The following is a 26,436-nucleotide window of genomic DNA, read 5'->3' as shown; positions in this document are numbered from 1 at the left end:
AAAAAACAGAAGGAGCAGAACATAGTTTTCGCCTGTCTCCACCAATTCTGAAGTGATTCTCATCAGCTCATTGTCTCTCTCTTATTTTCGTTTTTGTATTTCCCCAATACTTAGTGATGCTGAAGACTTTTTCATTGGAAACCTCTATGCCTTCTTTGGGGAAGCTGTTCAACTTCTTTATCAATGTTTAGGCAGTTAGTTGTTACTTGTTGAGTTTTATTGGTAACATATATCTTGAATCTAGTTTGTCAAATAAATGCCAGATGGATATTTTCTCTTTTCCTCACTACTGTCATTGCCTGAACCAGAGGCATGAGAGAGTAATAAAAGGCATTCATCTTAGAAATAAGTGTACTGCCTTTTGCAGATGACATGATCTTATACACAGAAATCCTAGGGAATCAATCAGAATAGCAACAAACAACAAAGCAAAAAGTGTTCGAACTAATAGATATTTTCTTTTTTTAATATATTTTTATTTAAGTAACATGATCATATTTGGGTTACAGTCATAACCAGAACACCCCCCTTCACCAGTGTAACATTACCCCTCCCCTTTCCCATCCCCTGCCTGTATTCGAGACAGGCATTCTACTACAGTTATTTGTTTTTAAGTTTAGTAAGTTGTATTTTTTTCCTTAAAAGATAAGAGTAAAACAATATAGTAAAGGTGTGATAGTGGCAATGGCCGTTGTTTGCATAGGTCCAGAAAAATGGGAAAATGGAGAAAAACTCCTTGACCTGATTACAAAAAGGTCTCACCCTAGAAGTTTATTGGCATAAGACAGACTCTGGGTTCCAGGCATACCAGTTCGTCCAACTCCAGTCATTCTCAAGGTCCCGGTGAAACTTTTTCACACTTAAGGTATTGTTGGTATCAGATTCTTATATATATATATATATATATATATATATATATATATATATATATATATATATATATTCTTATATATATATATATATATTGGTTTTTGGGCCACACCCGGCGGTTCTCAGGGGTTACTCCTGGCTGTCTGCTCAGAAATAGCTCCTGGCAGGCACAGGAGACCATATGGGACACTGGGATTCGAACCAACCACCTTAGGTCCTGGATCGGCTGCTTGCAAGGCAAACACCACTGTGCTATCTCTCCGGGCCCCAGGTTCTTATATTTAAAGACTCTGGATTCTGTGCATTTCTTTCATCGATGTCAGGCTGATGTGGAGCATCCTCTAGTTTCAGCATACCATTAAATGTAGAGCGATCTGCCCTGCATGCAGACAGTTGCTGAGTCGTCTGGGTGTTGGGAGCACTCTTTGGAGTAAGTCAATGCCAAAGCAGTGGTAGGTCTTCCCTGGCTGAGGCTTGGATCCTGGTAATGTTAAAGACAATTGTGGTTGTTTCCATAGATGGTATCCATGTGTGTGGGCGATGCCCATTCTTCTGAGGCCTGAGCCAAATCATTATGCCAATGTTCAGGGTAAAAGGCCTAATTACATTACCAAATTTGTGTTCCCATCTCTATTAGGTAAGAACTTGTTTGCATATGTATTATTTTCCCATTTTAATGTGCCTGTGCAAAAGAGAAGCGATGCCACAAGATATTGTTGGTGCATCTGGGGGCCGACGAATAAAGTCCAACATTCCCCATAACTTGGTACAAACATGAAATCTATACAGTGGTACTCTTCTACCAGTATTGCTTATAAAACAGATCTCAAAGGGGGAAAATCAAACAATCAAATAACAAATCCAGTGGGCAAAATTGTCACTATATGAGGTATTCGACAAGAGTTATAGATGTTAAGGGAATACATCTGAGATATACAAAGGAGATACACGTGACCCTTTTATGTTTTAGAAATAGTCAAGAGTGAGGGGGGTGTTTCCGAGATACCACTTTGGTCTGTGATTGGACAAGCGAAGAGAGCATGGAACCATGTCCTCCCCTTGTTGCCTGCTGAAGCTTCTGACTCCCCAAGAGGCTTTTGCTTCCTAATTGCTGGAAGTTGAAAGTTCAGCAGACCCCTCCCAGCCCCTTGCAGGAACAAGGAAGCCTGGGGTCTCTTTTAAATTGCACCTCACTGGAAACCAATTGCTGGGACCCTGAGCAGGTGTCCAGGAATAACCCTGGGGATGGGGAGGAAGAAGAGAGAAGGCTGTGGGGGGCTGCCGAGGCTGCATCTTCAACTTATCTTGGACAAAAAGCCGACAGCATGGAACCTTGCCCTGACGCGTTGCCTGCTGAAGCTTCAGACTCCACACAAAAATTACTGTGAAAGATATGTAATCTACCTTGGCCAAAACAAAAATCATTAGTACAGAAAATGGTTAAATGTGGGTAACAAGAGATGGGAGTGAGGGAGTAAAGGAATAAAACAAGCGCCTGGATGGCGTTCAGATAATGACAAGCAGATGAAACACAATAATATCCATATATTTCTTATAATGTTCACAATGTTTCACAATGGACAGGTTTAATAAGGAAACTTCCCTGATAAGTCCTAATGCCAGAACCTATTGTGTCCCATGTCCAGCACCCTTTCCTAGGCCTGATTAAAGCAGCCATTGGCATGGCACAGGGCTGCCAAACACCATGCTGGCAGGACCACCTGGCTCGGCTCCCAGGAAAGAAAGAGATCCTTCCCGAGCCAGAAGGCCAGAAGGTTGCAGCGCCCGCCCCCAGACCCTCCCTTTGGAGCTGGGAGGGAAATGGGGAGAGCCTAGGAAAATCAATAAACTCTTCCCAAGGTACCCACCTCGGTGGCTTGCCCAGCCATATGGCCTGGCAAAGCCCTGGAGTACCGAAGGAAGGAGGTAGGGGGGTGCTGGGGTGACCCATGTCCCGCACCCCTTCCTAGGCCTGGTTAAAGCAGCTTTTGGCATGGCAGTGGGCTGCCAAACACCATGCTGGCAGGACCTCCCAGCTCAGCTCCCAGGAAGGAAAGAGATCCTTCCCGAGCAGAAGGCTGGAAGGTCGAGCCCCCACCCCCAGATCCTCCCTTTGGAGCTGGGAGGGAAATGGGGAGAGCCTAGGGAAACCAATAAACTCCTCCAAGGGACCCACCTCGGTGGCTTGCCGAGCCATGTGGCCAGGCAAAGCCCTGTAGTACCAGAGGAAGGAGGTAGGGGGGTGCTGGTGTGACCCATGTTCCGCACCCCTTCCTAGGTCTGGTTAAAGCAGCCTTTGGCATGGCAGTGGGCTGCCAAATGCCATGCTGGCAGGACCACCAGCCGGCTCCCAGGAAGGAAAGAGGTAATAGATATTATCAATTAGATTGCCAGATAGAAACCTAATGTACAAAAGAATCTGATCTTCTCCCAGCCTGATTCCTCATTCCACCACCAGTCCGGATCCCTCTGCCATGCCTCACCCCATCTCAGATTTGTTTGTGTGCAGATGAACTAAACTCTCCCATCAAAGGTACAGAGTAGAGGGTTGGATTAGGAAACAAAATCCAGCCAACTGCTGCCTTCAGGAAAACATTTAAAATTTCAGAATATACACAGGCTCAGAATAAAAGGATGGAAAACAGTTATACAAGTTACTGGGGGAAAAGCTGTGACAGCCATACTTATATCAAACCAAATTGATTCAACTTCAAGAAAGTGCTTAGAGACAAACATGGACACTACTTATTGAACAATGGAGCAATAGACCAAGAAGTACTAACTCTGATCAACATTTATGGACCAAATGTAGAGTCTGAAAATATGTAAGGTTTTTGCTCACAAATCTAGAGAAACATATGGATGGAAACATGACAATGGTGGGAAACATCAACAAGTCTCTATCACCATTATACAGGTCCAGTAGGCAGAACATTAGCAAAGATATAAGAACTGGAAAAAAATAAAGAACTGTAAATAACGGGGCCAGAGTGGTGACCCAGGCTGAAAGGCGTCTGCCTTGCACATGCTAGCCTAGAACAAACCGTGGTTCAATCCCCAGCATCCTACATGGTCCCCAAGCCAGGAGCAATTTCTGAGCACATAGCCAGGAGTAACCCCTGAGCATCACTGGGTGTGGCTGAAAAAACAAACAAACAAAAAGAACTGTAAATAATAAACTAGAAGAACTAGGACTAATGGATCTATAGAGGGCCTTTCATCCTGAAAAAATCTGAATAAACATTCTTCTAAGTGCACATGGAACCCTCTCTAGAATAGACCATGTTTTAAGACACAAGTCTAACATATAAAATCACATATAGAAGAATTATACCAAACCCTATCAGACCATAATGCCACAGAAATCAAGATTGATTGTAAAAAGAAGTTAAGGAGAAAATATAAAACCTGGAGACTAAACATGATGCTCAACCACAGCTGGATCAAAGAGAAAATCAAGGAAGAAATAAAGAGATTTGTTGAGAAGAATGATAATGAAGAAACAAATTGCCAAAATCTATGGGACACAGCAAAAGTAGTGATTAGGGGGAAACTCATAGCAATATAGGTCTACGTTAAGAAAGAAGAAAAACACAAAATCAACAACCTTAAATATCTGGAAAAACAATGGAATCCAAACAGAAGCAGAAGAAAGGAAACAATAAAAACCAGAGCAGAAATCAACTCTCTAGAAATAATGAAAACAATACAAATAATTGAGGAGATGAGGAGCTGGTTTTTTTTTATTTTTAATTATGAGAACAAAGATGCAAAGAAAGAGGACAAGGTAAAATTACAGTGGAAGGACCATCACCCATAACATAATTCTCAGAAGTCCCCTTGCTGATATCTTAACTTTGAAATTTCAGCCAAAGAACATTAAGATAAATAAGACAGAATCCATGTACAATTACTTTGTCCCTCAAGTCCCCAGATTGTAACACATTATAATATTTCTTTCTTTTTTTGGGGGGGGGGCACACCCGGCGGTGCTCAGGGGTTACTCCTGGCTGTCTGTTCAGAAATAGTTCCTGGCAGGCACAGGGGACCATATGGGACACCGGGATTCGAACCAACCACCTTTGGTCCTGGATTGGCTGCTTGCAAGGCAAACGCCACTGTGCTATCTCTCCGGGCCCTAATATTTCTTAACAGCACATAAGGCAATCTAAAGCCATAAAACTTACGTAACTCCTTAAACATTACAGGCATAGTTGGGGCCGGGAAGGTGGCGCTAGAGGTAAGGTGTCTGCCTTACAAGCGCTAGCCAAGGAACGGACCGCAGTTCGATCCCCCAGCGTCCCATATGGTCCCCCCAAGCCAGGGGCGATTTCTGAGCACATAGCTAGGAGTAACCCCTGAGCGTCAAACGGGTGTGGCCCAAAAACCAAAAAAAAAAAAAAAAACAAAAAAACAAAAAAAAAACATTACAGGCATAGTATTTTTCTACATTTCCATGTACATGCATATTAGCTTAAGTTAACCTCAAATTTTAAGTGGGCTCTTTTTAAGTATTAGAGTCAAAGGAGCACAGTAAAATGGTGTTAGAGTGGCAAATGTTGTTTGCATAGGCCCACCAAATTATGAGGGACATGGAAAGGAATAACCTTGGCCTAAATACAAAGAGACCCGACCCCTGAAGTTTCCTGGCACAAGACCAACTCTAGGCTCCAGGCAAGCTAGATCGTCCAATCCAAGACATTGTCTGTAGTGCCAACACACTTTTATTTTCACAGTCTCTGTTGTTGGTATCATGTTTCTGTATTAAAGATCCTGGAATCTGCATATCCTACATTGAAGTCAGGATGTGGAGCGTCTTCTTCTTTCACCTCACAATCAAAGGGCAATGCAGTGAGCCCTGTCCTGTAATCAGGTCGATGTTGTTGTTAAGTCTTCTCAGTGTTAAGGGAATTCTCTTTTGAGCAGGTCGATGTCTGAGCAGTGTAGGGTCTTCCGTGGTAGAGGATTACTTCCAGGTGATGTTATAGACAAGCCTGGATGTTTCGTGGATGGCTTCCCTGGTTCAGGGGTGAATGGAAAATGCCCTTTCTTCTGAGGTCTGTGCCAGGTTGTTATGTCAATGTTCAGGGTGTAAGGTCCCTTTGCACTACAAGATGTGTGTGTTCCAATCTCTATTAGATAGGATCTTATTTGTATGTATAGTATTTTCCCATTTTAATGTGCCTATGCAAAAAAAGGAGCAATGCCACGTGGTGTTATTGGAGCATATGGGGGCCATAAGAACAAGTCCAACTGATTCCCATGATATGATTCAATCATAAGCATTAAACTGGGGGACTCTTTCACCAAAATTCCTTGTTAAACAGCTCATAAAGAGAAGATAAAAAGTGGTTAGAATCGTCACTGTATAAGACAACATTTAGTAAGAATTATAGCTGTCAGAGAAAAAACACAAAATATTCTAAAGAAATACGTGTCCATTTTATGTATCTTGCAACAGTTTGGGGTTGTTGGACACAATGCACGGCTTTGGTCTGTGATTAGGATTGTACAGTACTGAAGTTAAAAAGAGTAATGTAGGTTAATGACGTTTGGGGGGGTTAGAGAGTTAAGGAGTAAAAAAGAGCTTTGTAGGGTTGTGGGATAGGGCAGAATACAAAATGAACATTCTGAATACACAAAACATAGCATAAGGATAAGGAATACTCTTAATGCTTAAAGTGCGCAGAGGGGCGCGAGCCCCCACACGATTCTGTAGTTTTTGGATGCATAGGGAGGAATTTCTCACCCCTCCCCCAGGGCCCGATTAACCAGGCATGGCCCTGAAGACCCGCCTGGTGTGGGGGGATCTCGGTCCCCTGGACTAAGTGGTCAGCCCAGGGGGCCTGTGGCTAGCTGTCCTGCCCAGAGCCCCCAACATACCAGTCAAAGACACCCAGAAGTCCTGGCATGTGGAGTGTTCTGAGCCCAGCCCTGCCTCTGTAGTTTGTGGATACATAGGGAGGAATTTATCAACCCCCTCCCCCCCAGGGCCCGATTAACCAGGCGTGGCCCTGAAGACCCGCCTGGTGTGTGGGGGATCTCGGTCCCCTGGACTAAGTGGTCAGCCCAGGGGGCCTGTGGCTAGCTGTCCTTCCCAGAGCCCCCAACATACCAGTCGAAAACACCCAGAAGTCCTGGCATGTGGAGTGTCAGGAGCTGGTTTTTTAAAAGAAACAAAATAGACTGTTGGCAAGACTCATAGGAAAAAAAGGGGGGGGGGAATACTCAAGTAGATCAGATCAGAAATGAAAGGGGATAAATTATAACAGAACCCCAAGAAATCCAAGACATCATGAGAGCTTATTATGAACAACTGTACTCTATTAAACTAGAGAACCTTGTCCTCATTTACTGAGTATGCTTTTGCAATTTATTTTCAGTTCAAACTAGTTTAGTATTATATCATAATGTCCATGTTTTTAGTTTGCTTTCAGGGAAAAACCCTGGATGTTCAACCCTGTTAGATGATACTTTATGGTGTAAACTCATTTTACAGTGATCATTACTATATTACTTAATATTCTAGACTTAAAAATTATGATTGTTTCAAGAATGTTCTGTGCACAATCTAATCTATGAAGCCTTTTTATCAGCAAAGTTTACCCTCACCAATGACGATTTTCCTAGGAATTGAAAAACCTTTTCATCTGACCTGCCAACTTGATTTTTTTAAATTTTAAATTATGAGAACAAAGGTGCAAAGAAAGAGGACAAGGTAAAGTTACAATGGAAGGACAATCACCCATAAACAGAATTCTCAGAAGAAATCCCCTTGCTGGTACATTAATTTTGAACATTAAGAAAAATAAAACAGAGCCCATGTACAATTACTTTGTCCCTCAAGTCCCCAGATTGTAGTACATTAAAACATTTCTTAGCAGTACACAAAGCAATATAAGGCCATAAAACTTATGTAACTCCTTAAACATTGAAGGCATAGGGCCTGGAGAGATATCACAGCGGCATTTGCCTTGCAAGAAGCCAATCCAGGACCAAAGGTGGTTGGTTCGAATCCCGGTGTCCCATATGGTCCCCTGTGCCTGCCAGGAGCTATTTTTGAGCAGGCAGCCAGGAGTAAACCCCTGAGCACCGCCGGGTGTGGCCCAAAATCCAAAAAAAAAAAAAAAAAAAAAAAAAACAACCAAAAAAAAAAAAACATTGAAGGCATAGTATTTTTTTTTACATTTCCATGCACATGCATATTAGTTTAAGTTAACCTAAAAAGTTTAAGTGGTTTATTTTTTTAAGAATTAGAGTCAAAGGAGCACCTTAAAAACGCTGTTAGAGTGGCAGTTATTGTTTGCATAGGCCCACCAAAATATGAGGGACATGGAAAGGAAAACCTTGGCCTAAATACAAGGAGACCCTACCCCCTGAAGTTTCCTGGCACAAGACAAACTCTAGACTCCGGGCAAACTAGTTTGTCCAATCCAAGTCATAGACTGTAGTGCCAATGCATTTTTATATTTCAAACACAGTCTCTGATGTTGGTATCATGTTTCTGTATTAAAGATCCTGGAGGGGCCGGCGAGGTGGTGCTAGAGATAAGGTGTCTGCCTTGTGAGCGCCAGCCAAGGAAGGACCACGGTTCGATTTCTAGCTAAGGAAGGACCGCGGTTGATTCCCCTGGCGTCCCATATGGTCCCCTCAAGCCAGGGGAAATTTCTGAGTGCTTAGCCAGGAGTAATCCCTGAGTATCAAACAGGTGTGGCCCGAAAACCCCCCCAAAAAAAAGATAAAAAAAAAATAAAGATCCTGGAATCTGCATATCCTACATTGAAGTCAGGATGGTGTGGAGTGTCCTCTGGTTGTACCTCGCAATTAAAGGACAATGCAGAGAGCCCAGTCTTGTAAGCAGGCTGTTGTTGTCAAGTCTGCTTAGTGTTGTCTCTTTTGAGCAGATCAATATCAGAGAAGCGGTAGGGCAACTTGATATTTTTTAAGTGCTCTTACCAGATCTACCTGGGTTAGTTTTTCAACTGCAACCCATGGATCTATCTTCTCTCTCTCTCTCTCTCTCTCTCTCTCTCTCTCTCTCTCTCTCTCTCTCTCTCTCTCTCTCTCTGTGTGTGTGTGTGTGAGAGAGAGAGAGAGTGGTGGACACCTCTATGTCTGTCTAATGTTCATCTGGATTGTACGTAATGCCTGTCTGCGTTGTGTATATTCCTTCCCCTTGTTATATATAACCCTTCATTTTCACCCCTCCCTTTCTTACTACTTTACAAATCTTTTTCTTTCCTTTCCTTACCCCTGATTTGTTATTTCTCCCTATTTAACCCTTTTTATCCCCGGTTCTTAACTCCTTAGGAACAAGAACATTTCCCCCACCCTAACCCACTGCCAGCCAATTCCCAAAGTGAAGGGACAATCTCCAGTCCAGCTCCTGCCTTGGCCCACAAAGAAGCTGCTGCTGCCACTGCTGCTGATCTGGTCTCTGTGGCCCCTTTTCTCCCATCTCTCTGCACTCACTAGAGGCTTTGGAGAGACCCTCGTCTCAAGGACGTTTCCTGATGTGAGGCATATTTAAGACTCCATGAGACCATGTCACAGGCTGAAGCTGTGCTCTGAATTTTATTCCCCACCCCCGACTATAACAGTAGACTTAGAGGGACTATGTATATTTCTTTAGGTGTATTTCCTTAATACGTATAATTCTTATTATATATTTCCTTATGTAAATGTAGTTCTCCTCACACCTTTTTTGGATTTTTTTTTATTAGTAAACTCTAGAAGATAAGTTTCTCTTGGGTTCTGAGTTTTAGTTGGAACCAATTTATAGGAATTGTCTAGTTTGTTATTTTTACACCCATTTTCACAGTGTATCATGTGACATTGTTTCTTTTCTGCATAGGCACAATAAAATGGGAGAAGTCTTATGTACAGAAAGTTTTTATCTAATAGGAATAGACATTCTTTTTTTTTTTTTTTTTGGTTGTTTGTTTTTGGTTTTTGAGTCACACCCAGCAGCGCTCAGGGGTTACTCCTGACTCCACACTCAGAAATCGCTCGTGGCATATTTGGGAGACTATATGGGATGCCAGGATTTGAACCACTGTCCTTCTGCATATAAGGAAAACCCATACCTCCATGCTATCTCTCCGACCCCAGGATAGAAACTCTTAAATTTTGTTTTTTTATTTATTTATTTATTTATTTATTTTGGTTTTTGAGTCACACCCAGTAGCACTCAGGGGTCACTCCTGGCTCCATGCTCAGAAATTGCTCCTGGCAAGCTTGGGGGACTACCGTCCTTCTACACTTGACCTTAGCCAAAAGGCTGAGAAGCGACTGGACTACCGTTCTTCTGCATCTAAGGCAAACGCCTTACCGCTGTGCTCTCTCTGGCCCTGAAACTCTTAAACTTTTTATTCAAGGGGACCTTTCACCCTGAAGATGTGTCATTATGACTTGAGTTAGGCTTCAGTCAGCTAGATACTGGCCATTCACCCCTGAACCTTGGACCCCATCTTTGGAACCAATATGGATTTTATGGGTTTTCTGCACCAGTACCAGGAATCAAACTTCTACCAAGGCAGGCCTTAATGCTGCCCTGGCACCGATTGGCTTTAGGGTAGGTTCATATGACACTCTGACGACTTGGAAACAACTTGCTTTCAGGGCAAGTTTCCCTGCCTTGCCGCTAACGTCAAAATGAAACCAGGAAACCTTTGTGACACCCTGACTTTGACTTTGACTTTTGCACTTGGGGTCTCTACTCAAGAAGATGTATGCATGTATTCAACGGAAGTGAAATCAGAGATTCAGACACTCAGAAGTAAAGGTCCACCTTGTCTCTTTACTCTAGCAAGCCTTCTCTGGGCTAGAGCAGAACACTTTACAAAATTTCTTGGCAAGGCATCCTAATTGCAGACAAAACCATTTCATTCTCTCACTAGGTCCTAGACATAATGCCCAGGACAAGCAAAAATCAAGATCTCTAATAACTAAAGCTTAATTAAATCTCTAATTATTAAAGCGACAACCATGATTGATAACTTTTTCTGGGACTATAAAGAGAAAATTTGTGATTAGACAACTTAATATGCCTGGAACCTATAGTTAGTCTTATGACAGGATACTTCATGGGAAGGGACATCCTGCTTATAAGCCAAAAGGTTTTTTTTTTCCTTTTCCCCCAACTTCTGCTGCACCTATGCAAAATACTGTCATCCTATTTTTTTTTATCTTTTAGACATATTTTATCTTTTATCTTTTTTTGATATCCTGCCTTTTTGATAGAACTTTGGGACACAAATTACTTTGTCTCATTTCATACATTTGCATTTTTATATAAAATTAAGGGGGAAAAGAAAGGATGGGAGCCAGGGGCCAAGTGCTCTGAGGTGCATTGGTGGAGATAAAAAAAAAAGTACAGAACTAAATATCCAAACCAAAATCAACAACAATGAAATAAAGAGACCCAAACTTTAACAATCTAAACTTAAAATGGGCCTGTTATATGGGCTAGGGGGAAAAGGGTGGTGGTATGTAATATTCTGGGAACATTGGTGGAGGGAAGTCGATACTGGTGGTGGGATTGGCCCTGATTCATTGTATGTCTGAAATCCAACTATGGAGGACTTTGTAAATCATAATAATTTCAATAAAATAAAATTTAAAAAAGAATAGGTCCATGTATACATTAAAATGACTGCCTATCAGGCCATGAAGATGACAATCCCATGTGGGGCTGGAGAGATAGGTCCTAAGTTATCAATCGCCCATTGCTAATCTGACCATCTCTGGTACCCCATTTGGTTCCCCAAGCACATTTTTCTTTGGTTTTTGGGCCACACCCGTGACATTCAGGGGTTACTCCTGGCTATGCACTCAGAAATTACTCCTGGCTTGGGGATCCATATGGGACACCAGAGGATTGAACTGCGGTCCATCCTAGGCTAGTGAGGGCAAGGCAGATGCCTTACTGCTTGCGCCACTGCTCCAGCCCCTCCAAACACCATTCTGAGTACTGTCAGAATCAAGAACCTGAGAACCACTAGGAAGAGAGAGAGAAAGAGAGAGAGAAATAGCATTAGAATTGCTACATCATCTACTGTGTAAACTCTTATCCTGAGACCTAGGAGGACACCAGAATTGGAAAGGCCCTAGCTGCCTGTGCATTTGAAGGCCTTTTCAAAACTGTCTGTACTTGTAAAAGTAGTATGTTTCAATAAACACAAAAAGGAGGACACTAGGGCACTGAAAGACCTTGGTCACCTGTTCATGAGGCACTCAGGGAAAAAGGGGATGTAGCATAAATATTATCTGAGACATAACTTCAACTAACATCCTAAAGACTTTTCTTAGAGCCTCTCTTCAAGATTACTCAGATTATATAAACACACCTTATTATGAACATTTGTGTAGATTCAAGTATTCTTTTAGTCTTACAGAATAATAACCACCCTCAAACCTAGCTTTACTGCTGACCTACGTGTGCAGTCATATCAAGAGTTAATATTTCAGGCCCCAGTTCAGAATGCATGAACTGGAGCAAGGCCAAAAACAATAGCCAGTTTCTGGGAACTGACCTTGCTGGAGAAGTGTTTTGAGTAAAATAAGGTGTAACCCAAAAAAGGAGCACAGAGACTTAGGGTTGTGCCTTTCCCTGGGTGGTAAAGCTAAACATGCAGCTTGTTATGGGCATTATGTCTAGGACCTAGTGAGAGAATGAAATGGTTTTGTCTGCGATTATGATGCCTTGCCAAGAAATTTTGTAAAGTGTTCTGCTCTAGCCCAGAGAAGGCTTGCTAGAGTAGAGGCAAGATGGAACTTTACTTCTGAGTGTCTGAATCTCTGATTTCACTTCCGTTGAATATATGCATACACCTTCTTGAGTAGAGATCCCAAGAGTTCGCTTTATGTCCAGACCAAGCAGTCTGTGACATAGAATCACATCATAAACCATAAAGTAATGAGGACCCACTAAAGATGTTAAGATTTTTTCTTTGGAAACCATAAGTGGAGAGATAGGTGGGTGATGACTCAGCAAGCAAAAAGCTTCCAGTTCAGTCCCTGGTGTTCACAGATGACTCTGGCAAGCCCACCCCCCCCACATAATCTATGCTGTTGTTTCCTGGCACTGTCGCCCACTGTGATCTCTCAAGAAATATCTGACAGTTCTTCTGAGGAAACTGAGGATCTGAACGGAGCCCTGTCTGTGCTTCTCTGTCTTTCCTGAATTCTTGAAGCTCTCCTCAGAGCCCTGGGAAGCAAACCCCCAAAAACTATCACCTAGAGGCCCCAGAAGAGCGTGGCCGCTCTGCTTCGTGGCCGAGCACTCTTTCTAACCAATAAGCCCCACCACAACACGAAGGAAAAACCACACTACTAGCGTGACAATGGGGGAAAACTCGCAGGCAAACACCATGCAGAGAATGAAGACGATAGCTTGGATGACCTAAAAAATTCCAATCATCTGATTAATCTCTTGGATAAGGAACTTAAAATAAAAATATAGAAGATGTTTGTAGAACTCAAGGAAAGCATAGATCAATCTGAACATAACACAAAGACAGAAATAAGAAAACTCCAAACTGAATTCGCAGATCTGAAAAATATGATAGCTCAACTGAAAAACTCAGTGGATCGCCTCAACAGCAGGGTAACATCAGCCGAGGAGAGAATTGAAGTACTGGAAGATGAGATGCAGAAAAACTCAACACAGCAGAAGAAACTGGAAAAGAACCTTAGGACAAATGATCAGGCAATGGAAAAAGTACTCAAGGAATGCGAAGAGATGAAAATAGAAGTCTTTGATAAACTCAACAGAAACAACATAAGAATCATCGGAGTCCCAGAGGCCCAGGTAGGAGATCTCCAGGAAGAATCAACTGTCAAAGACATCATCAAAGAGATACTCCCAGAGTTAAAGACTACATGCAATCAAATCTTGCATGCCCGAAAAGTATCAGCTAAAAGATACCCAAAGAAAAACACCCCAAGACACATCCTCATTACAATGACAAATCCCACAGATAGAGATAGAATACTGAAAGCAGCAAGATCAAAAAGGGAAATTACATTCAAAGGAGCATCCCTAAGACTTACAGCAGACATGTCACAAGAAACTCTCAAGGCCAGAAGACAGTGGTGGGATATTGTGACAAGAATAAATGAAAGGAATGCCTCACAGAGAATACTGCACCCAGCCCAACTCACATTCAAGTTTGAAGGAAGGATACATAGCTTCATGGATAAACAACTGCTTAGAAACTTCACAGATGAAAAACCAGACTTAAAGGAAAAACTGACAGGTCTACTTTAAGACAAGAGAGATCAACAAACACAGCAAACTTATCTACAAAGATGACATTAAATCCTATGACAATCATCTCCCTCAATGTCAATGGACTAAATTCACCAATTAAAAGACACAGAGTGGAAAATGGGTCAAAAAGATGAATCCAACCTTCTGCTGCCTACAAGAAACAGACCTGAATAGTCAGAACAAACATAGACTCAAAATCAAAGGCTGGAGGAAAATCATCCAAGCAAACAACACTCTTTTTTTTGGGGGGGGGTCACACCCGGCGGTGCTCAGGGGTTACTCCTGGCTGTATGCTCAGAAATGGCTCCTGGCAGGCACGAGGGACCATATGGAACACCGGGATTCAAACCAACCACCTTTGGTCCTGGATCGGCTACTTGCAAGGCAAATGCCGCTGTGCTATCTCTCCGGGCCCGCAAACAACACTCTTAAAAAAGCTGGGGTGGCCATATTAATATCTGATGACATCAACTTTATACTCAGAAAAGTGGTAAGGAACAAAGATGGACACTATGTACTAATCAAAGGATATGTGCAAAAGGAAGAAATCAGACTATTATACATATATGTACCCAATGAGAGACCAGCAAATTAATTAATACAGTTACTGACAACTCTGAAAGAAGACATCAATAACAACACAATAATTGTGGGAGACCTCAACACAGCCCTATCAACACTTGATAGGTCAACCAGACTGAAACCCAACAAAAACATACTATCCCTGAAAAGAGTAATGGAAGAAAGAGGACTAGTAGATATATATAGGACACTCCACCCAAAAAAACCTGGATACACATTCTTCTCCAATGTACATGGGTCATTCTCCAGGATAGACTACATGCTGACACATAAAACATACCTCCATAAAATCAAGAGGATAGAAATCTTGCAGGCTACCTTTGCTGACCACAAGGCTCTGAAATTAGATGTGAACTAAAAAGGCACACAAAAGAAAAACTTTAACAATTGGAAATTAAACACCCTGCTACTGAACAATCAGTGGGTCCAAGATGAAATCAAAGGGGAAATAAAAATTTCCTGGAAACAAGTGACAATGAAGACACAAATTGCCAGAATCTATGGGACACAGCAAAAGCGGTCCTGAGAGGAAAATTTATAGCTCTACAAGCAAACATCAGGAAGGAAGAAGGGGCCTACCTGAATACCTTAATGACACAGATCATAAAATTAGAAAATGACCAACAAAAGGAACCAAAAATAGGGAGACAGAAGGAAATAACAAAGCTGAAAGCAGAACTCAATGAAGTGTAAAACCAAGAAACAATCTGAAAGATCAATGAAAGCAGAAGTTGGTTCTTTGAAAAAATAAACAAGGTTGATAGAACATTGGCAAAACATACAAAGAAAGAGAGAGAGAAATTTGATAACCCATATTAGAAATGAAAATGGAAAGATCATGACAGATATTGCAAAGATCCAAAGGGTAATCAGAGACTCATTTGAGAAATTTTATGCTACAAAACATGAGAACCTAGAAGAAATGGAAAATTTTTTGGACACTTATAACCTTCCACAGTTAAGTAAGGAGGATGTAGCATATCTAAACACCCCCATTACTATTGAGGAAATTGAAACTGTAATCAAACATCTGCCCAAAAAGTAAAGCCCAGGCCCAGATGAATTTCCTAATGAATTCTTTCAAATCTTTCAAGAGGAGCTACTACCAATCCTAGCCAAGCTCTTCCATGAAATTGAAAAAACAGGAACACTGCCAAACAACTTTTATGAAGCCAACATCACCTTGATACCACAACCAGACAGAGATGCTGCCAAAAAAGAAAATTACAGACCAATATCCCTGATAAATGCAGATGCAAAGATCTTCAACAAAATCCTGGCAAATGGGATCCAATGCATCATCAAGAAGATCACACACTACAACCAAGTAGGTTTCATCCCAGGAATGCAAGGATGGTTTAACATCTGTAAATCTATCAACATCATACACAACATCAACAAGAAGAAAATTAAAATCACATGATCATATCAATAAACGCAGAGAAAGCATTTGATAAGGTCCAACACCTATTCTTGATAAAAACTCTCAGCAAGATGGGAATGAAAAGAATCTTTCTCAATCTAGTTGAAGCCATCTACCACAAGCCAATGGCAAATATTATCCTCAATGGAGAAAAACTAAAAGCCTTTCCTCTAAATTCTGTACAAGACAAGGCTGTCCGCTCTCACCACTCCTCTTCAACATAGTACTGGAAGTGCTTGCTAGAGCGATCAGGCAATAAAAAGATATCAAAGGAATCCAGATAGGAAAGGAAGAAGTCAAGCTCTCACTGTTTGCAGATGACATGATACTCTACTTAGAAAACCCCAAAGACTCTACCAAAAAGCTTCTAGAAACAATAAAATCATATAGCAAGGTGGCAGGCTACAAAGGTAACACACAGAAATCAATGGCCTTTTTATACACCAATAATGATAGGAAAGAGATGGACGTCAAGAAGGCAATCCCATTCAAATTAGTGCCACACAAACTCAAATACCTTGGAGTCAATTTGATCAAAGATGTGAAGGGCCTATACAAAGAAAACTATAAAGCCCTGCTCCAAGAAACAAGAGAAGACACACGGAAATGGAAATACATACCCTGCTCATGGATTGGCAGGATTAACATCATTAAAATGGCAATACTAGGGCCCAGAGAGATAGCACAGTGGCATTTGCCTTGCAAGCAGCCGATCCAGGATCAAAGGTGGTTGGTTCAAATCCCGGTGTCCCATATGGTCCCCTGTGCCTGCCAGGCGCTATTTCTGAGCAGACAGCCAGGAATAACCCCTGAGCACCACCGGGTGTGGCCCAAAAACCAAAAAAAATGGCAATACTCCCCAAAGCATTATATAGATTTAATGTGATCCCCTTAAAAATACCCATGACAAAAAAAATACCCATAACATTCTTCAAAGAAGTGGATCAAACACTTATGAAATTCATCAGAAACAATAAACACCCTCAAATAGCTAAACACTCCTAGGGAAAAAGAAAATGGGAGGCATTACTTTCCCCAACTTTAAACTGTACTACAAAGCAATAGTTATCAAAGCAGCATGGTATTGGAATAAAGACAGACCCTCAGATCAGTGGAATAGGCTTGAGTTCTCAGACAATGTTCCCCAGATATACAATCACCTAATTTTTGACAAGGGAGCAAGAAATCCTAAGTGGAGCAGGCAAAACCTCTTCAACAAGTGGTGCTGGCAGAACTGGTTAGCCACTTGCAAAAAAGCGAACATAGACCCCCAGTTAACATCATGTATGAAGGTAAAATCCAAATGGATTAAAGACCTTGATATCAGACCTGATACCATAAGGTATATAGGACAACATATCAGTAAAACACTCCATGACATTGAGACTAAAGGCATCTTCAAGGAGGACACTGCACTTTCCAAACAAGTGGAAGTAGAGATAAACAGATGGGAATACATTAAGCTGAGAAGCTTCTGCAACTCAAAAGAAATGGTGCCCAGGATACAAGAGCCACCCACCATGTGGGAGAAACTATTCACCCAACACCCATCAGATAAGGGGCTCATATCCAAAATATACAGGGCACTGACAGAAATTTACAAGAAAAAACATCTAACCCCATAAAAATGGGGAGAAGAAATGAATAGATACTTTGATAAAAAAGAAATACAAATGGCCAAAAGGCACATGAAAAAATGCTCCTCATCAATAATCATCAGAAAAATGCAAATCAAAACAACGATGAGATACCATCTCACATCACAGAGGTTGGCATACATCACAAAGAATGAGAACAATTAGTGCTGGCGGGGATGTGGAGAGAAAGGAACTCTTATCCACTGCTAGTGGGAATGCCGTCTAGTCCAACCTCTATGGAAAGCGATATGGAGATTCCTCCAAAATCTAGAAATTAAGCTCCCATTCGACCCAGCTATTCTACTCCTAGGGATATAGCCAAAGAACACAAGAATACAACACAAAAAACCCTTCCTCTCACCTATATTTATTGCAGCACTGTTCACAATAGCCAGGCTCTGGAAACAACCAAGATGCCCTTCAACAGACGAATGGCTAAAGAAACTGTGGTACATATACACAATGGAATATTATGCAGCCGTCAGGAGAGATGAAGTCATGAGATTTTCCTATACATGGATGTACATGGAATCTATCATGCTGAATGAAATAAGTCAGAGGGAGAGACGCAGAATAGTCTCACTCATCTATGGATTTTAAGAAAAATAAAAGTCATTTTTGCAACAATCCTCAGAGACAATGTGAGGAGGGGTGGAACTTCCAGCTCACTTCATGAAGTTCACCACAAAGAGTGGTGAGTGCAAATATAGAAATAACTACACAGAGAACTACCATAATCATGTGAATGAATGAGGAAACTGGAAAGCCTGTCTGGAGTACAGGTGGGTTGGAGTGGGATAGAGGGAGATTTGTGACATTGGTGGTGGGAATGTTGCACTGGTGAAGGGGGGTGTTCTTTACATGACTGAAACCTAATCACAATCATATTTGTAATCAAGATGTTTAAATGAAGAGAAAAAAGTTAAAAAAAATATCTGACCTACAGCCACACATGTGCAGGCCTGAAACAGACAGGTATGAGTCCTTGAAAATACCCCAGCTAACAAGGCACTGAGTGTTTCCACCATCTGTAATGTGTGATGAAGCCAGACCTATTCAATACCAACTGTATTTAACCTGTGGAGTGAAGTCTAATGCATGGGGGAAAGGTGGACAGAAAACTACTAGAATGAAACGAACTTAAAGTAAAGGTGCTCTGGCTGTGGCTATGACCTGCTAGAGCCTGGCTAAAATTGAGAACATCCATCCAAGGGTAATTGATTCTGAAAGATTGGGGAGCAAAGCAAGTCATAGAGAATCCCTGAATCAAAAGCCCCCATAGAGAGGTTTCATAGGCTAAAGCTACAGATCCACAGTGGAATCATTCAACCAGGCCATGAAAGGCAGTTGTCGTGCTGGCAAATGTGACCAGGTTTAAATCAGGCAGTTCTCAAGCTCTTGACCCCAGGCTGGCCATTCCTTCCCGCAGAAACTTAATCAAGGCACCTTGTTCCCTAATTTCTTAAACCTCATAAGAGGACATGGTGATCCATTGCACTCTCTCTCCTCTTAGAAACTGTGAGGATGAAGCTTACACCAAGTTGGCCTGTGGACTCATGAGATGTGAAGACACTGAGAATCAGGACAACTATGGTGAGGTTGTGCATCTCAGTCTGTTCAGCACAGAAGCAAAACCTCAGTGCCCTGGGATTGAATTTAACAATGGGATTAGGATTTTTTTATTTTGCCTGAGTAGGGCTGGTTTGGTTCTAACTTGGACAAAGATGAAGTTTTTCCATCAAAATTCAGTTTTGGCACTTTCTGTGACAATTCTAGTACTTCTCACTCTTGGGTCACCCCATAATTGAGCATAACAATCTTGGAGACTTGGGTGAGACTCATGTCATCCTCATCCTCAACAGCCCTTTCTCGGGTACTTACCTACCTCTTGTTGGCATTTATTATTTTTTTCCATGAGCACTTTGAAGTTCTCCAAGATTAATCATAGACGCGGCTGTGCTCATCATGAATATTGATTCTAGTGTTTTGACATTTGGGGCTGACTGGCCCTGAGTATAGTGTTTCTCTCTAATCTAGGCAATCTCTGCAGTAAATAGCACGTTTCCATAGTGCAGCTGTTGACCAATCCAGAGCTTTCAGGCTCTGCCTGATCCTTCATGTACTCTCTCTGAACTCATAGTGTCCCCTAATTGTGTTCACATATCTTAGGAACTGTGAGAAACCAATTATATCGCCAAGGGCTTTGTGGCCTGTTGATCTCAGTAGATGTGAATAAGGCCATAACTTATGCCCACCCAGAGAGGTGTTCATGTGGCATCTGTTGTTCATGGTAATTAACTGGCCAGGTGATCATGGATGAAGTCACAAAGTCAATATGGATATGGAAGTCTGAAACTCCCTTTAGTTAGATCTTTTCTGAGTTATTTATCTAGAGTTGGAGCAAATGTTCATGCAGCATTTGCTTTCTTGATGGACTAAGTTTGCTACATATGGTCCCACTCCCACCCCCCAAGCACTGTCAGGAGTGATTCCTAAGCACAGAGCCAGAAGTAATCCCTGAGTACCACCTGGTGAGGTCCCTCTCCAGAAGAAAAGGAAAAATTTTTTCTTAGACCCTAACTGCTTTTTTTCCATCCCCTCTCATGTATATTCAGGATGCCAAATGGAACCAGAAGATCAACATCTTTAATTCCTGTCTAAACTCAACCAAACTCAACTCAGTTCAACTCAACCCAGCTCAATTTAAGCTTAGCTCAACTAAATCCAACTAAATTTAAGCTAAATTCAACTCAACCCAACTAGATTAAAGCTCAGTTAAACTCAACTCAACCCAACTTAATTCAGCTTAACTCAACACAACTGAACACAATTCAAGTCAACTCACCCAACTCAACTCAACTGACATGACTCTTACCCTTCATTACAATGTCAACCATAAAAGGGGTTCATCTCTTTAAGAAAGATCAACTCTGGGCTGGAGTGATAGCACAGTGGTAGGGCATTTGCATTGCATGCAGCCGATCCAGGACATATGGTGGTTCGAATCCTGGCATCCAATATGGTTCCCCGAGCCTGCCAGGAGCAATTTCTGAGTGCAGAGCCAGGAGAACCCAAGTGCCGCCAGATGTTGATCAAAAAAAAAAAAAAAAAAAAAGAAGAAGAAGAAGAAGAAAAAATCAGCTCCAACTGTCATTAGCTGGCGGGAGCTATAACCCCTCCAGTGAGGCTCAGATGGAGTTGTTGGTGGCAGTTTGAAGAGGCAGCTTGAGCAACAGATTGGTGAACTATTTCTACTCCTGGTTATCGATTTTCTCTCTGATTTTGACAGGTCTTTGGCTTATCCTTTACTTTGTATACCTGTTCCTTTTACCTTGCCCTTAGTATGATCTTACCCTGGTCCCAAACCCAGCTCTCTCTTCCTTTTTCTCCCTCTCCTGAACTAGGGGTTTGTCATAAGTCTCCTGGTCTCTCTATTAAAAAAGGCTTGAAGTATCTTGTCAGTCTTGCCTGCTTGGCCTCTGACAAATCAAAGGCCCCATGGACTCTGGCAGCTGGCACCTTGAACAGTTAGTACTTCAAGTAGTTGGCATAAATAACAGTTTTTTTTTGTTTTTGTTTTTTTTTTTTTGGTTTTTGGGCCACACCCATTTGATGCTCAGGGGTTACTCCTGGCTAAGCGCTCAGAAATCACCCCTGGCTTGGGGGAACCATATGGGACGCCGGGGGATCGAACCACAGTCCATCCTACGCTAGCGCTTGCAAGGCAGACACCTTACCTCTAGCGCCTTCCCGGCCCCTGTTTTTGAACAGATATGTTTATTTGGATTTTATGCTTAATACCCAGTGGATTCAGGCAATGTTTCCACCTTGTATTAAGGCCCTGATCCCACTGTGGATTAAATCATTTTTGGTGTCTTAGTTCCTGAATGATACAGATCTAAAGGCTATAATAACTTAATTATTATAATAATGATAGGCTAGAATATATATCTTAAGTTTATGTTAAAGAAGAATCACAAGATGATTACTGATTTAATAAGAGGCATTACTCCTTCAGACCCTCTTGATTCCACTCCACTGGTTAAGAAAACCAAGTCAAAATTATAGCCAATAACTGAACACTTGGTCCAGGAGACTGGGACCCCCCCCACGCCAGGTGGGTCTTCATGGCTGGCCCTGGCAACTAGGGCCCTGGGGGGCGGGCAGAGGTGGGAAACCCCTCCCTTTCAATTTTCAAACTGGAGAGGGAGCTCGCAGTTGGACCCAGCAGAGCGCACATGCCAGGAAAGCCATCCCTCTTTTTTTCTGGTATGTTAGGGTCGCTGGTCAGACAGCGGGCTACAGATCTCCTGGACTGAACACTTGGTCCAGGAGACTGGGACCCCCCACACCAGACGGGTCTTCATGGCCAGCCCTGGCAACTTGGGCCCTGGGGGGCAGGCGGAGGAGGGAAAAACCCCCTATGTATATTGGACCCCCTGTTTTGTTTGCTAGTAATACTATTTTTCAAAATATACTTTTTAAGCATTATCCAAAAACGTTCCTGATCCTAGACTGTTCCTAGGAATAGAATCAGGATGCCCAAGATTCTGATAAAAACACTTAAATTGGGGGTCAGGCAGTGGCGCTAGAGGTAAGGTGCCTGCCTTGCCTGCGCTAGCCTAGGATGGACCGAGGTTCGATCCCCCGGCATCCCATATGGTCCCCCAAGCCAGGAGCGACTTCTGAGCGCATAGCCAGGAATAACCCCTGAGCATTACTAGGTGTGGCCCAAAAACCAAAAAAAAAAAAAAAAAAAAAAAAAACAACCAAAAAGAAAACACTCAAATTGACCTTTATTGTCTAGTCTTTTATGTATTGCCTCTCCCCTCCCCCTCACTCCTTTATCTCTCCTATCTCCTCATACCCAAACCCTGAACCATTATCTTCCCCTTATTCAACCCTCCTTATCCTCAGTTCCTAATTGGGTAGACACCAAGACTGACCTTCTGCCCCAACACCACCATCCAGCTCCTCATTGAATGACACCCTCTCAGTCCCCAGCTCATGCCTATACAAACAACTACAACCAACATGCCTGTTGACCCATGCTTGGTGGCCCCTCATGCCCCCATCAAATTATGGACTGTTGCATGATACCGGAATCAGCTTCAGCATAACCCCTAGTTCAAGGACAATATAGGGTTCTGTAATGCCGCAAAACATGTCTCAAACTCAACTATCACCTGTTATCTTCAAATACCCTTGTTTTCTTTCTTTTTTTTTCTTTTTAAAACATAAAGGGTCACATGTATCTCTTTTGTATATCTCAGATGTATTCCCTTAACATCTATAACTCTTTTCAAATATCCTCATATAGTGACAATTTTGCCCACTAGATTAGTTATTTGATTGTTTGATTTTCCCCCTGTGAGATGTTTTATAAGCAATACTGGTAGAAGAGTAACTCTGTATAGATTTCACGTTTATACCGTTATGGAAAATGTTGGACTTTATTCGTTGGCCCCCAGATGCACCAACAATATCTTGTGGCATTGCTTCTCTTTTGCATAGGCACATTAAAATGGGAAATTAATACATATGCAACAAGTTCTTATCTAATAGAGATGGGAATACAAATTTGGTACTGTAATTAGGCCTTTTACCCTGAACATTGGCATAATTTAGCTCAGGTCTCAGAAGTATGGGCATCGCCCACATACACCTGAACTATGGAAAAATCCACAATTGTCTTTAACATTACCAGAATCCAAGCCTCTACCAGAGAAGACCTACCACTGCTTTGGCATTGACTTACTCCAAAGAGTACTCCCAACACTCAGGCGACTCAGCAACAGTCTGCATGCAAGGCAGATCGCTCTGCATTTAATGATATGCTGAAACTAGAGGATGCTCCACATCAGCCTGACATCGACGAAAGAAATGCACAGAATCCAGAGTCTTTAAATATAAAAGTCTGATACCAACTATAGCTAAAGTGTGAAAAAGTTTCACCGGGACCTTGAGAATGACTGGAGTTGGATAGACTGGTATGCCTGGAACCCAGAGTCTGTCTTATGCCAATAAACTTCTGGGGTGAGGCCTTTTTGTAATCAGGTCAAGGATTTTTTTTCCATTTTCTCCATTTTTCTGGACCTATGCAAACATTGGCAATTGCCACTATCACACCTTTACTATATATATACTCTTATCCTTTAAGAAAAAAATACAACTTACTGAACTTAAAAACAAATTACTGTAGTAGAATGCCAGTCTCGAATACAGGCAGGGGATGGGAAAGGGGAAGGGGGTAATTTTGCACTGGTGAAGGGGGGGGTGTTCTGGTTATGACTGTAACCCAAATATGATCATGTTACTTAAATAAAAATAGATTTAATAAAAAAAACCTCTTAAACTTTTGATGTTAACTTAAACTAATATGTATGTGCATGAATATATAAAAATACTATGCCTTCAAAGTTAAGGAGTCACATAAATCTCATGGCTTTAGGTTGCTTTATGTACTGCTAAGAAATGTTATAATGTACTACAATCTGGGGACTTGTAAACAAAGTAATTGTACATGGGTTCTGCCTTATTTTTCTTAATGTTTTTTTTTTTGACTGTAAGTTCAATATTTAGGCGTCTGCAAGGGGATTTCTTCTGAGAACTCTGTTTATGGGCGATTGTTCTTTCACTGTAACTTTACCTTGTCCTCTTTGCATCATTGTTCTCATAATTAAAAATAAAAATTAAAACAATTATAGCCAATACCACTCTTACACGTGGTGTAATAGACCCAGACTATGAGGGAGAACTGATAACTGTAATAACAGTCCCTACAATTTGCACATTTAAAAAGGAAGAATGCACAACACACTCTTCCTTCTCCCATTTGTCATGCCTGGCCACTCCAATTGGCAGCACCAATCTCCTAGTAGCTTCTACAGACCACTGGTGGCATTTACATACAGCCTGCATAAAACATATGCCCATTAATCCCTCTAGAAATTGATGGCAAGCAATTCAAGGGTATGATTGATATGAGGCAGATCTCTCCATCATATTCACCTGAATCTGGCTTCATAATTGGGCTCTAGAGGAGATTCTTTATGGCTTACAAAGAATAGGCAATATATCTTCTTGTTCAGTCTGACTTACTGCTAGATGGCTAAAAACTATTACCACAGAAGGAAAGATAGCCACATTCCAACCTTATGTAGCTCCTGTGCCCTTGAATTTATGGGGATGAGATCTACACAATCAATGGAGTACTCAGTTGATAATTCCTCCTCCTATAAATCTGCCTGCCTTTTTCTAGCTCATAATTCAGAGAATTTTCTAATCAGGGTCACTGTGTTATAGTGCCCACTTCCACTCCACATTCAGTGGAAATCTAACCAGGCAGTTTGGACTCTCCAGTGGCCCCTTAATGAAGTAGAGTTAAGGGAACTTAAAATTTAGTAGAGGAACAATTGAAATTGGGGCATATTGATGTTTCAGAATGGAATTCTCATGTGTTGTACTAGGTCTTACTCTACATCAGTGCTTCTCAAATAGTGGGCTAGAGGCTCCATAAAGGGGGGTGCGTTTGACCTTGGCAAACACTGTCATAACAAACTAAGCCCCGTGTTTAGGTTTCTGTGTGTCTCTGGAGCTGAGAATTGCTGTGTCCTGCTTCAAACCCCACTTCGAAAAGCTATGCATTGCAAAACTCATTGTAGCTCATTGTGCTCATTGTAGCCATTCATCCAGACATCACCTCTGATTAAAAAATCAGCTCAAATTATTTTTATATATTTTTGTTTTGCAGGTTAAAGTTTTTTTTTAAATAAAGATACTATTTACAGCCGTGCGGGGGGGGGGTGAAAAATGTTTTCTTCTTCCTAGGGGTCATGACAGAAAATAATTGAGAAGCACTGCTCTACATAAAAGGAATTAAAGAGATCCACCCCTTTAAGAAAGATCAGCTCCAATTGTCATTGGCTGGCTAGATCTATAACTCCCCCTACCTCCATGAGGCTCAGGGTGGAGTTGTTGGTGACAATTTGAAGAGGCCATCTGAACTAAAGACTGGCAAACTTTGAGCATCTGGCTACACCTTTTTCCCCTGGTTTTGACAGACCTTCAGCTGTACCTTACCTTTTCTACCTCTGGCTACAGCTTTTCTCCCTGATTTCGACAGACCTTTGGCTATATCTTTTTGGACTGCGTATCCTTTACTTTGTATACCTGTTCCTTTTACCTGACCCTCAACCTGACCTTACCCTGGTCCTAAAGCCATCTCTCTCTCCCTTTTTCTCCCTCTCTAGGCCTAGTGGTTTTTCATAAGGCCCATGGCTTCACTATTGAAAAAAGGCTTGAAGTGGGGCTGGAGAGACAGCATGGAGGTAGGGCATTTGCCTTGCATGCAGAAGGATGGCATCCCATGTGGTCCCTCGGCATTCCATATGGTCCCCCGAGCCTGCCAGGAGCGATTTCTGAGCGAAGAGCCAGGAGTAGCCCCTGAGTGCTGCCAGATGTGACCCAAAAACCAAAAAAAAGGCTTGAAGTATCTTGTTAGAGTCTTGCCTGCTTGACTCTGACAAACTGAAAGCCCCCGGGGACTCTGGCACAGTAAAAATATAAATATGACACAGAATCTCTTCATAGGAGGGAAGGCAAAGGACCCAAGATGCTTCTGATAAGTTGGGACTGATTTTTCTTCCCTG

The 26,436-nt window shown here is 41.9% G+C and overlaps 2 protein-coding genes across 2 annotated transcripts in view; one reads left to right on the top strand and one right to left on the bottom strand.

The window, feature by feature from the left end:
* SNURF (SNRPN upstream open reading frame) overlaps positions 1 to 26,436 on the top strand; it is a 482,133-nt gene that overhangs the window by 56,746 nt on the left and 398,951 nt on the right. The window lies entirely within an intron of this gene.
* MAGEL2 (MAGE family member L2) overlaps positions 1 to 26,436 on the bottom strand; it is a 548,609-nt gene that overhangs the window by 467,289 nt on the left and 54,884 nt on the right. The window lies entirely within an intron of this gene.

This window comes from Suncus etruscus, chromosome 11 (genome assembly GCF_024139225.1).
Source record: "Suncus etruscus isolate mSunEtr1 chromosome 11, mSunEtr1.pri.cur, whole genome shotgun sequence".
Lineage (NCBI taxonomy): Eukaryota > Metazoa > Chordata > Mammalia > Eulipotyphla > Soricidae > Suncus > Suncus etruscus.
Note: the sequence above shows the minus strand (reverse complement) of the source record. Positions and strands in the feature narration are given on the sequence as shown.